General features: G+C 35.9%; 1 protein-coding gene across 10 annotated transcripts in view; it reads left to right on the top strand.

Annotated features, from left to right (window-relative positions):
- The window catches only part of IMMP1L (inner mitochondrial membrane peptidase subunit 1), an 81,774-nt gene that overhangs the window by 1,334 nt on the left and 66,893 nt on the right, over positions 1-13,547 (top strand). Inside the window, exon 2 of one of the 10 annotated variants that reach the window (XM_045484874.1) lies at positions 22-131. The exons of the other annotated variants lie outside the window; for them this stretch is intronic. The gene's annotated coding sequence lies outside the window, so the exon portion shown is untranslated. The remainder of the gene's footprint in view (positions 1-21; positions 132-13,547) is intronic. 10 annotated transcript variants of the gene reach the window in all.

Below are 13,547 nucleotides of genomic sequence, written 5' to 3'. Positions count from 1 at the left end.
AGACCTAATATATCATTTTAGGCCTATTGAAGTAAAAACGTTCTCATTTGGGGATACAAGATTAACATGTAGAAAACAGCATAGCAGTTGAAGTGAACACATTGGACAATTGGCGCTAATATTTTCCTGCGGTGAATAAGTACTAAGAAGGCCAAAACAAAAGGAACAAAGCAGTCTAATATCAAATGGAAACTTCTTGGATATTTTTGCTGCTCTGAAAACTTTGAAATACTACCAATATTGAATGTTTATGGGCTTCTTTACTACATATTCCCTTATTTTCTACTCCATTTACTTCACCCTTTAGTTTTCTAAAGGCAATGGTATGATGCTTTGTTTATCTTATTACTAGAAATGAAGAATTGGTTTTCAACTTTATAATTAGGAAAGCATGCTGTATATATGCACACAAAGCCATTCTTGAAATGAGGCTGTATCTTTCATATAACATGATCATAGAATAAATTAATCTGTCTTAATTTTTTTTTGATGAAGACAAAACTTTTGCCCTCAAAGCAAAATCTTGAATTTACCAGTATGTAGAGTTGTGTATAAAACATTGGAATAAATGAGGTATTTGTGGAAGGGAAGAGTTAAAAGAATATGTTTAGGTGTGGTGTTAATAATGATTAATAACAACTTAATAATTAACAACAGTTGTTTGTTGAGCGCATACTAAATCCCAGGCAGTATGCTAAGCATTCAGGTTATAGGAGAAAGAATAGTTTCTTTTCTCCTTGAGTTGTGGGAGGAAAGTGGATAAATAGGATAGTAAAGTATATTATAAATCCTTGGAAGACAAATGCAGGTTACCTAACTTGGACTGAGAGAGGGGGCTGTGGGAAGTTTCTACTGAAAAGGAAGTTTAACCTGCGTGGATGAAGGATGTGTAAGAGATAAGGGCATTATAGACAATGAAAGCCATTACAGAGAATGCAGAGACTTTCTTCAATAAATCTGCATCCATTGCTTCTGTGCAGGTTAGTTCTCATGATTTATACAGAGTGCTAAGAAGAGACTGGAGAAGTTAGACAAAGGTCTAATTGATTTTTTAAGGTTGTGGTTCTTATTTTTTGTAAAAATAATGGGAAATGGGAAATCACTTAAAAATTTTAAGTAAAGTGTTAGCATGATGATCATATTTGATTGTTGTGTTTTGGCTAAGAGTATACTAGAAGAGAATCGATTGGGATAAAAAACATGAAATGAATTAGAGATTACTATGAGGAGTAGAATTGATATGACCAAGGAAAGTTGACAGGAGGAATCAAAGATGACTAACAGGTTTCTGCTTTGAACGGGTTTGTGAATAACAGAGGATCAAGAATAAAGGAAAACAGCAGAATTTTGTAGTTCTGGTGTTAGTTGTTCTACAAAATGGGAGATGATAAAATGAGTTTTTAAAATCTGTTTTGAATATGTTTAAAAATTTTTTAATGTTTGTTTATTTTTGAGAGAGAGAGAGACAGAGTACGAGGGGGGTGGGTGCAGAGACAGAGAGTGAGACACAGAATCTGAATGAAACAGGCCCCAGGCTCTGAGCTGTCAGCACAGAGCCCGACGTGGGGTTGAACTCAGGAATGGTGAGATCATGACCTGAGCCGAAGTCAGATGCTTAACCTACTGAGCAACCCAGATGCCCCTGTTTTGAATATGTTTAATTGGAGGTACCCTTGTAGTATCCAACTAGAGATGTCCAATACACCGTGGGTTATGTGACAGAGGGATCTCTAGATGAAACATATAGATTTGAAATTAATTAGCACATGTTGGGAGTTTACCTCAAGGGAATGGATAAAGTCACCAAGCAAATATATACTTTAAGATGAGAAGAAAAAAGAACCAAGAATAAACTTTGGGGTACATGAACATTTAAAAAGTGGGCAGTTGGGGTGCCTGAGTGGCTCAGTAGGTTGGGTGTCCACCTTCGGCTCAGGTCATGATCTCATGGTTTGTGGGTTCAAGCCCCGCGTCAGGCTCTGTGCTGACAGCTCAGAGCCTGGAGCCTGCTTCGGATTCTGTGTCTCCCTCTCTCTCTCTGGCCCTCCCCCGCTCACACTCTGACTCTCTCTGCCTCTCAAAAATAAATTTTAAAAAATGTAAAATAAATAAATAAACAAATAAATAAATAAATAAAAAGTGGGCAGAGGAATGGAAAGTAAAGTAAGAGCTGGGAAGTGTTTATTTGATTTAGTAATAATGTTTCTCAGATTTTGTTAAAGGAAGATTTGATGGAGTAGTAAAATTAAAAGTAAAATAATTATATTTAGAATTGAATGGCAAATGAATATTCTGTAAAAGTAGACCATTTTACATTTTAGAAAGCTTTCCTGTGAAGGGGGATAGAGGGCGATGACAAAGGTTTAAGGGAGGAGTTTTGTTAAAGAGAGAAAGAAAATAGGCACTGGAAAATAATTCTAGACAACTGATAAAGCAAAGGACCTGAATGAGATACAAGGAATGGAAATCATAGCATAGGAGAAGGATCAGTTTTTGAAAGGAGGGGGGACAATTCGATGGCTAAGGTGTGTAAAAGAAAAGAAGCTCTTTTCCCTCCTTTCTGCCATTAAATCTTGCAATCCTTAAGACCATTTTGACTTTTTATTCCATATTCTTTTATCCACTCCCAGGACTTCAGTTACCATTTATATATCAATGATTAACATAAATAGACCAGAACGCTTCTCTGACTTCCAGAAGTATAAATTCAGGTATTTACTTTACCTGTTTCTTGAAAATCTTAGTGGGACCTCAAACTCATAATGCCCAAGAATGAATTTTCTCTTGTGTTTTGTATCTCTGTAAATGATAGGACCATTTACAGAATTAGTTGCCTAAGACAAGTAACCTCACTTACACTCTGGTCCTCTTTTTTTTTTTTTTTTTTTGAATGTTTATTTATTTTGAGAGAGAGATAGAGTGCAAGCAGGGGAGGGGCAGAGAGACAGAGGGAGAGAAAGGGAGGGAATCCCAAGCAAGCTCCTCAATGTCAGTGAAGAGCCCCATGCAGGGCTCGAACTCACAAACTGTGAGATCATGACCTGAGCCGAAATCAGAGTCTGACACTTAACTGACTGAGCCACCCAGGTGCCCCACTCGGTCCTCTTTCAAGCATCAGTCTGCCGTATCCATTACATTGCCAAGACCTATGGAGTTTACTTTTTCATAGCTTTCTTTTTTTTTTTTTTTTTAACGTTTATTTATTTTTGAGACAGAGAGAGACAGAGCATGAACGGGGGAGGGGCAGAGAGAGAGGGAGACACAGAATCGGAAGCAGGCTCCAGGCTCCGAGCCATCAGCCCAGAGCCTGACACGGGGCTCGAACTCACGGACTGTGAGATCGTGACTTGAGCTGAAGTCGGAGGCTTAACCGACTGAGCCACCCAGGCGCCCCATTTTCATAGCTTTCTAATCCATTCTGGGACATATAGCCCTCATCATGGTTCACCTGCAGTATATTCTTTATTCAAGAGCTATCCTAATCCTTTCTAAATAGAAATCTGATAATATAAAAACAATACTAAGCACTTGCATATAGTTCCCTTTACTTGCCTCTCTAGGCACATCGTTCTGTAAATTTCCTTACTCTCTCTACTCTAGCATTTATTCATTCTCCTGTACTCCACAAGTTTTCTTCCTCCTAAAGGCCACTAGTTAATTTATACTTATCCTTCAAATCTCACTTCAACCTACACATTCTCATTAAAGCCATCTCTCCTTGCTGTCAAAATGAAATCAGCTCCTATATACCAACAATGAATGAGTGGAATTGGAAATTGAAAACACAATCTAATTTACATTAGTAGCCAAAAAAATTAAGTACTTAGGCATAAATCTGAAAAAGATACTTATAAGATCTATAAGAGGAAAACTACAAAACTTTGATGAATAAAATTGAAGAAAAACCAAAAAAAAAAAATAGATATTCCATGTTTATGGGTATGAAACTCAAGGTCAAGATGTCGGTTCTTCCCAAATTAATCTCTAGATTCAATGCAATCCAAATTAAAAATCCCAGCAAATTACTTTATGAATATTGACAAACTGATTTTAAAGTTCTTATGAAGAGGCAAAAGACCAAAAATAGCAAACACAAATAGCAAAATTGGAGGACTGAAACCACATGACTTCAAGATTTACTACAAAGTCATGCTAATTAAGACTGTGGAATTGGCAAAAGAATAGACAGATCAGTGGAACAGAATAGAGTACCCAGAAATAAATTCACATAACTACAATCAACTGATCTTTGACAAATGAGTGAAGGTAATATAATGAAGCAAAGATAGTCTTTTCAACAGATGATGCTGGAAGAACATATAAATGGCAAAGAAAAATTAGAATCTAGGCACAGACCTTACATCCTTCACAAAAATTAACTCTACTGGATCACATATCTAAACATAAGATGCAAAACTATAGAACTCCTAGAAGATAACATAGGAGAAAACTAGACAATCTTGGGTATATGATACTTTTTTAGATGTGAAACCAAAGATATCCATGAAAGAAGGAATTGATTACCTTGAGTTCATTAAAATTAAAAATTCTTGCTCTTTGAGAGACAATGTCAAGGGAATGAGAAGAAAAGCTACATACTCAAGAAAATATTTGCAAATGATATACCTGATAAAATATTGTTATCCAGAATATATAAACTGTTTAAAAAAAACTCCATAGTAAACAACCAGATTTAAAAATGGGCCAAAAACCTTATGATACACTTGACCAAAGAAGACATACAGATGACAAAAAGCAAATGAAAGGATGCTTCACATCATATGTCATCAGAGAAATGGAAATTTAAGCAACATTGAGATATTAGTGCATACCTACTAAAGTGGCCAAAATCTGAAACACTGACAACACCAAGTGCTGATGAGAATGTGGAGCAACAGGAACTCTTATACATTGCTGATGAAAATCAAAATTGTACAGCCACTTTGGAAGATAATTTGGAGATTTCTTACAAAACTGAACACGCTCTTACCATATGCTCCAACAGTCATTCACCTAGGCATTTATCCAAAGGAGTTGAAAATATCCACATGCATACTTGCACATGGATGTTTGTTTATAGCAGCTTTATTCATAATTGCCAAAACTTAGAAGCAACCAAGATGTCCTTCATTAAGTGAATGAATGAATAAAATTCTGGACGATGGAATATTATTCAGTGGTAAAAACAAATGAGCTATCAAGCTATGAAAAGACATGGAGGAACCTTAAATGCAAATTACTAAGTGAAAGAAACCAATTTGAAAAAGCTACATACCTAGTCCAACTCTATGAAATTCTGGAAAAGCAAAACTGTGGAGACCATAAAAAGATCAGTGGTTGTCAGAAGTGTTTGGTGGGGAAGATGAATAAACAGAGCATAGGGGATTTTTAGTGAAAATGTTCCATATAATTGTTGGATATGTCACTATACTTTTGTCCAAACCCATAGAAATGTACAGCACCAAACGTGAATCCTAAGATCAGCTGTGGACTTTGGGTGATTATAATATCTCAAATAGGTTCATCCTTGGTAAAAAAATATGCTATTTTCTGGTGACTAATATTGATAATAGGGGAGGCTATACACGTGTGGAGTCAAGAGTATATGGAAAATTTCTGTACTTTTCTCTCAATTTTGTAACCCTAAAACTTCTTTAATATGAAATTAGCTGTATAAAATTTCAATCTGAGGTTTCCATAAGCAATGTCTATATCACTTTTGTTGCCACATAGTAGGACCATTTTCACAAGGGTTCCAACAAGTTGGTATTCTGAGAAGTCTTCGAGTGCAGTTCTAAAACTGTAGCAACCTATTTAAGGTATATCAGAAAACTTAATGGTCATGGTAAGCAACTAGCATCTTATGACTGAAATGGATACCTCAGTGGCTTTTTGAGACTTAGGGTTCATATTACAACTGTGACTATGAAGGTAAACCATATTAATAGAGATCTTGTAGAGGCTTACTACAAGGTCTGATGGTGTTCTGGCAGCATGATTGAATGAATAAATGTCAAAATCGTGTGCACAGGGTGAGTTCTTAACCCCGTGTAATCTCTTTTTGCTTCCTTTTAGTACATTCACAAAGAGAAACCATGGTCCTGATTTGCTTTACCTGTTTTTGTACTTTATGTAAATGAAGCCATCACTATTTGACTTCTTTTGTTCAACACTGTATTTGTGAAATGATTGCTATTAATGTGTACAGATGTGGATTATTTATTGCTTTATAGTGATGTGTAGGGATGCCTGGATGGCTCAGCATCCAACTCTTATTTCGGCTCAGGTCATGATCTCATGGTTCGTATAAATTCAATCCCTGAATCGGGCTCTGTGCTGTCAGTGCAGAGCCTGCTTGGGATTCTCTCTCTCTCTCTCTCTCTCTCTCTCTCTCTCTCTCTCTGCCCCTCCACCATCCTTGCTACTCTCAAATAAACTTAAAAAAAAAAAAAATTGGGGCACCTGGGTGGCTCAGTTGGTTAAGTGTCCGACTTCGGCTCAGGTCACGATCTCACAGTATGTGAGTTTGAGCCCTGCTTTAGGCTCTGTGCTAACAGCTCAGAGCCTGGAGCCTGCTTCGGATTCTGTGTCCCCCTGTCTCTTCTCTGCCCCTACCCTACCCCAGTTGCACTCTGTCGCTCTATGTCTTTCAAAAATAAAATAAATGTTAAAAAAATTTTTTTAATAAAAATTAAAAAAATTGTAGTATTGTGTAAATATATCACAATTCATTATTCATTCTACTGTTGAAAGGGATTTGGCTAGTTTGCTGTTTGGGGCCAAATATTTTTCTAACGTGGTTGTACCAATTTACACTCTTACCAGGAATGTTTGAGAATTTCAGTTGCCTGTCATCCTTACCAACACTTAATATTTTCTTTTCACTGTAGCCTTTCTGAAAGGGTTGTGGTATAACATTGTCGTTTGGATTTTGACTGATCAAGTTGAGCACCTGTTTGTATGTTTATTGGCCATTTAGATAAACTTCTTGTGTGAAGAGTCTGGTCATGTCTTTGCTAATTTTTTTTTTTTTTTTTTTTTTTTTAAGTATTGTTGGATTGTCTAGATTTTTAGATTCTTTTTATATTTTGGAAAGAAGTCCAGTTTGGAATAAATGTGTTACAAATTTCCTCTCTTAGTCTGTGACTTCCCTTTTCATATTCTTTTTTTTTTTTATGTTTATTTATTTTTGAGAGAAAGGGAGAGACCAAGCTGGAGTGGAGGAGGGGCACAGAGGAGACACAGAATCTGAAGCAGGCTCCAGGCTCTCAGCTGTCAGCACAGAGCCAGACATGGGGCTTGAACTCATGGGCTGTGAGATCATGACCTGAGCCGAAGTCAGATGCTTAATCGACTGAGTCACCCAGGTGCCCCTCATATTTTTCTTTTTTTTTTTTTTTTAAGATTTTATTTTTTAAGTAATCTTTTCCTGTAACATGGGGCTTTTAACTCACAATGCTGAGATCAAGAGTAGCATGCTCCACAGACTGAGCCAGCCGAGTGCCCTACCTTTTCATATTTTTGTCTTTCATTTTTAGTCAGAATATATTCTGATGTATCAATTTTTTATTTTATGGCTGTTTGCCTACTCCAAGATTTCAAAGATGATCTCAATGTTTCTTCTAGATATTTCTTCTGTAATCTGCTGGAATTGATTTTATTTTTCCTTCGGTGTTATGTAGGAGTAAAGGTGTATTTGTTTTTCCTATATAGTTTATTGACCTACTACCATTTATTGAAAAGACAGTTCTTTCCCTGCTATATTGAATCATTACTTTTTCAATAAGTAAAATCACATTGATTAGGTAGATTTTTTTTTCTGGCTTCCCCATTTCATTGGTTAGTTTGCGATACTTCAGGTTTTTCAGGATGACTTTTTTCCTTTTTTAACTACTTATACTGTATTGTGCTGAAACTAAATCTGTAAAAATAAGAAACCTTTGTGACAATCTTTTACAACTTTGACTCGTCAGCAAAATCTTTTGGCTTCTATTTAGTCTGTAGAGCCTTCAGATAATTGTTTTTGTATTTGGTCTTGCTTTTATGGTTATCTATGGGAAGAGTTTGTTGTAAGTGTACTTCACCATACTAGAAGCAGTTCTTACTATGTTTTTAATGACTATAATTGCTAATATTATTTGTGTTTCTTCCTTTTTTCATAGTTAGGATTGCTAGAGATTTTTCATTTTTATTCTTTTCCCAAAAATCCAACTTTTGGGCTGAATTTTTTTTCTGTTTTCTGTTTAGTTTTTACTATGTCAATTACTGCTTTTTATTTTTATCTGTTTTCTACATTTATTGGTTTTGATTTGCTGAGATTTTGGTTTTCCCCCTTGTGATAAAAGCTTAATTCATCGATTTTCTTCCTTTCTTCTTTTCTAATATACTCTTTATAGTTAAGAGTGTAATTTCTCTAAATACTGCTTTTGCTGCATCCTACAACTTTTAATATTTTATGTTTTCATAAGCATTTATTTCAAAATATTTTCAACTTTTTTGGTTTGATTTCCTCACTGACCCATGAATTTTTTAGGAAATTTTAAGAATGCCAAAATAACACATTATACTGGATGCAAGGAAAGCAGGTATAATCTGGAACTGTCCAGAGCACATGAGTACTTATGTTCATCCCGCTTTTAGTGGATATTTAAATATAAACAGAAAACTGGGGGAGTTTAAAATTAAAATTTAAAAATCCATTGTATACTCCTATGTTGGAATATTCAGTGTAGTAGGGTAAATGTGTCAGAAGGTAAACATGTTTTAGTTCAAGGAAATTTGTCAAGTAAATGTATCTATAAAGGTAAACAAGACATTTTTAGTGGTAAACACTAGAACACTAACAATTTTCAGTGATAAAAGTAAAAGAAATTCTAGAGCAGGATAAACTGGGACTATTCTTCAAGAAAGCCCAAATAAGGAATTGAACAACTGGTGACTGGTGCCAGGTGCTCCTTTCGTGTGTTACCTTTGAGGAATCTCATAGGCATAAAACTGTTGTGCTAATCTGAACCCATGTGTTGTTCTAATTGTCCTGGACATTTCTGATGAGGTGTGATCAGTTCATCTTCACTACGAATAATTATGGAAACCCAGGGAAAGGCCACATATTTAAAACCATTCTATTTGAAGCTTCTTACATCATATCTGATTTTGCATGGAGGGTCTCAAAGACTAGTAAAGCTCTCCTCTAAAGAAATATATAATTCTTGGCCCAATGAGTAGTGTTAACAGTGGGAAATATGTTATTTTGACTACTGTTTTCTAGTTTAAGAGTCTGGGTATGAAATATGTTTATACTTTATATACTGGATATGAAGTTTCTTGCAGTATAAGATGAAAATTAAAATTCGTAGCAAACATTTTCCTTGTTAACTCAGAACTAAATTGGAGCCATCTATTATACAACTTTTTAAAACTTTTTATTCATGACTCGTTCCATATTTTATCTTTCTTTGAATTATATTGTCTTAGGAAACACTTTTTTTTATTACTTTCAAGTTTGATAGCATTATTTGCATTCCCTACATTGAATTCTTTTATAATCCCTTCTATATCTGTGATGACGTTTACTAACTTATTTGTAATGCTATATATTTGGATTTTCTTTTCTCTGAATAACTTTGAAGCATTATTTTAAAGAAAATTGTAATATTTATTCATTTTTGAGAGACAGAGAGAGACACAGAGCATGTGTGGAGGAGGGGCAGAGAGAGATGGAGACACAGAATCCAAAGCAGGCTCCAGGCTCTGAGCTGTCAGCACAGAGCCTGACTTGGGACTTGAACTCACAGACTGCGAGATCATGACCTGAGCTGAAGTTGGATGCTTAACTGACTGAGCTACCCAGGTGCCCCTGAAGCATTATTTAAAAAAAAAAAAAAGAAAAGAAAAAAAAATATATATATATTTTAAACGTATTTTCATAGAATGACATCTTAGGTTTATGCATTAATGATTTCCATTTCTAACATTACTAATTTATCTTTTTCTGAATTTAATCTTTCTTCCTGCTTCTCTTACCTATATGTTTATTTTTTCACTATAGTACTTTTTAAAGCAACAATTAAAATACAGTTCTAGTAATCTATTGTAGTAATTTCCAAATAAGCCATGTCCAGCAGAATTTCTTCTGTTGATGGAAATGTTCTATGCCTACAGTGTCCAGTACAATAACCATTAAATACATATGGCTATTGGGCACTTGCAGTGTGGTTGACATGACTGAGGAACTGAAGTTTTAATTTTATTATTTAAATTTAAACACTGCATTTGGCTAGTTGCTACTATATTGGACAGCATAGCTATAGATCAAGATTCGACAAATGTTTCTGTAAAAGACCAAATGGTAAATATTTTAGGCTTTGCACACCATATGGTCCCTGTTGCAACTTAACTCTGCTGTTGTAGTTAGTAGGAAAGCAGCCACAGAGAACATGTAAACATATAAGCATTCTGTATTACAGTAAAACCTTAATTGCTAAAGTGGTGCTGGCAGGATTTGGCTCATTGGCCCAAGTTTGACAACTTCTACTCTAGATCAAAGATGTACTTAGTAGTATATATATTTTTTTCTTCTCCTGCTCTGTATTGTCTGGGTCCTTTCCATTATTTTTTCCTCGTGTGTGTGTGTGTTGGAGAGGACAGAGGAGTCTCTTTTCCTGTACTATTTTGAAAGAGATTATCACCCACACTGGGTTATTACTCTGTATTTCTTCAACTTTTGTTCCAACTTTTCAAGTTTTTCTGTATGTTGCAGGGCGGGGGTGGGGGAGATGGTGGTGGATAGGCATTCTATTTTAAATTTCTTTAAACTATACTCTTTGTTCTTTTAATTCTACTCTTTCATACGCTTCTTGTTTTGTAGGTACAATATCTTATCCAGTTTTTCTGAAGATGTTAATTAAAATTGTTTTTCTTTCTTTTTCCCTTGAATTGCCTGTTATCTCTAGAGTTGTTTGTTCTTTTTTTCATCATGGGCCTTTTTCATTCTTGTGGTTTCCTTAAATGTTGGTGATCCTTAGATGTCCATCATGTTAATATATGACCAGTTGAATAATATAAATTATTGGAATAGGTTTTTTTCTTGATTCCATAGCAAATCTTTACCCTAACTGGAAAGAATATTTATGGGGAGTTTTTTGGTAGGTAGGTAGGATTTACTTATTAGTGTGCTTTGCTCAGAATAAATAAGCAGACAGGCCAGGCACTTCTCTAATAACCAGATAAGGAGGATTCTTCCCTAGGTTTCCAGGCACCATATCAGGAAGTTTTTACCTTTTTTAAGTATGCTAATCTCCATAACTGTTGATTCAGCCCACAACCCCTTTGGAATCACAAGAAAAAAAGTCCTATCTTCCCTGAAACATTCTTTGTGTGTGCTTGGCCAGGGGTCAACGTACTTTTTATGTTTTGTAGGCCTTACCACCTCTTTCAGAACTACTCCACTCTGTCATATCCACCCTAACCTACCTATCACTATGATTTCATACATTATATCTTATAGAAATTCTTCAAAATCTCTAGTATGTTGATGCTTTTCAACCCCTTTTACTGGCCTGAGGGTCAGCCTATTATTCTATTCAGGCCTTCAACGGATTGGTTGAGGCATACTCATGTTAGCGACGGCAATCTGCTTTACTCAGTCTGATAATCTAAATGTTAATCTATTCCAGAAGCACCCTCACAGGAACACCCAGAATATTGTTTGACTAGATATTTTGGTACCCCATAGCCCAGTCAAGTTGACACACAAAATTAGTCATCATAGTCCTGTAACTACCAAGTGGTAGAACTGGGATTCACAACAGAGCTGTCTGATGACAAAAATCCATGCTCTTATTTAGTAGTTGCACTCGTATCCAAACTCAGTGTCCTCCATAAAGGTAGCTCTTTATTTAGCCAATTTATGAATATTAGCACTAGAAATGAGGCATATTTCCCTTGCTAAAATGGGTTATATATCCATAGTGACTAGGATGGTGAGAAAATGTGATATGAAACAACTGAGACAGTAAGTGCAATATATTTAACCCAGAGGTGAATAATTTTGAGTTTCCTAAGGCCTGTGTTAATCTGGTGAAAGGGAAATAAGACCCTTTGTTTCTCCAGAGCATAGAAATTTTAATTTCAACTCAGACTAAAGAACTTTTTTATCAGGATTGTCCAGCACTGAAACAAGATCTTTAATAATTTAATAAAAGATTTGCTTTTAAAAATCTTTAGAATCTGATTGAATTTGGCTTCCCAGTGATGGCCCACCCTAAGCCCTGGAACATGTGAACGTTCTTAGATGTCACTTCCCTAATTATGTTTTCACATGGCACAGTTGACCTAAAGATGGGGAAACTGACCATGTTGAGCCTGATCTAATCATGAGACTTTCAGGGGAAAAAAGGAATATTCTCCACCTGGTAACAGAAGAGGAAGTTGTAACATGCTGGGTCTGAAGATGAAGACAACATGGGAAAAGGAATATAGGAAACCTTAAGGAGATGAGAGATGCCCTCAGCTGGTAACAAGCAAAAAGAGGGAACCTTAGACTATATCTCAGTTGCAAGAAACAGGGTTCTGCCAGCAACCTAGAAGTGGTTGGTGGTGGATTGCTCCTCAGTGACTCCAGAGAAGAGCTCAGTCTGAAATCCTGATATTTGGCCTTGTGATACCCTGAGCAAAGAACCCGATCAAGACTGTCTATATTGGTAATCTGCAGAACTGTAGGGTAATGGATGTTGACTAAAATTTTAAAAAATCTTTAGAATTTTAATGTCATGTCTTACTTTTTATATTTTTCATTCCCCAAATGGAAAGTTAAAAACAAAGTTAAAGGCCATTTTGTATTGTAGGCATCCCTTGGTTTATTTCACTTTATTGTGCTTCACAGATAATGCATTTGTTACAAATTGGAGACTTGTGGCAACCCTGCAATGAGAAAGTCTACTGGCACCATTTTTCCAACAGCATTTGCTCATTTTGTGTCTCTGTTTCACATTTTGGTAGTTCTCACAATATTTCAGCCTTTTTCATTATTATTTGTTATGGTGATCTGTGATCAGTGACCTTTGATGGTACTATTATAGTTGTTTGGGACATCACACATTGTGCCCATATAAGACAGTGAATTTAACCAATTAATCTTACATGTGTTCTGCCTAGTCCCAGCCATTTTCCATGTCTCAATCTCCTTGGGCCACCCTATTCTCTGAGACATAACAATATGAAATGAGGCCAGTTAATAGCCCTACAGTGGCCTCTAAGTACTCAGGTGAAAGGGAAATCCCACATCTCTCACTTTACTTATTTTTTTTTAAAGATTTTATTTTACTTTTGGTGGGGGGGCTGAGGGGAGGAGAGAGAATCTTAAGCAGGCTCCACACCTGGCACAGAGCCCGACGCGGGCTTGATCTCAGGACCGTGAGATTACGACCTGAGCTGACACTTAACTGACTGAACAACCAGGCACCCCTACATCTCTTACTTTAAATCAAAAGCCAGATATGGAGCTTAGTGAGGAAGGCATGTTGAAAGCCAAGATATGCTGAAAGCCT

The sequence above is a fragment of the Leopardus geoffroyi genome, chromosome D1 (genome assembly GCF_018350155.1).
Source record: "Leopardus geoffroyi isolate Oge1 chromosome D1, O.geoffroyi_Oge1_pat1.0, whole genome shotgun sequence".
NCBI classification, from domain to species: domain Eukaryota; kingdom Metazoa; phylum Chordata; class Mammalia; order Carnivora; family Felidae; genus Leopardus; species Leopardus geoffroyi.
Note: the sequence above shows the minus strand (reverse complement) of the source record. Positions and strands in the feature narration are given on the sequence as shown.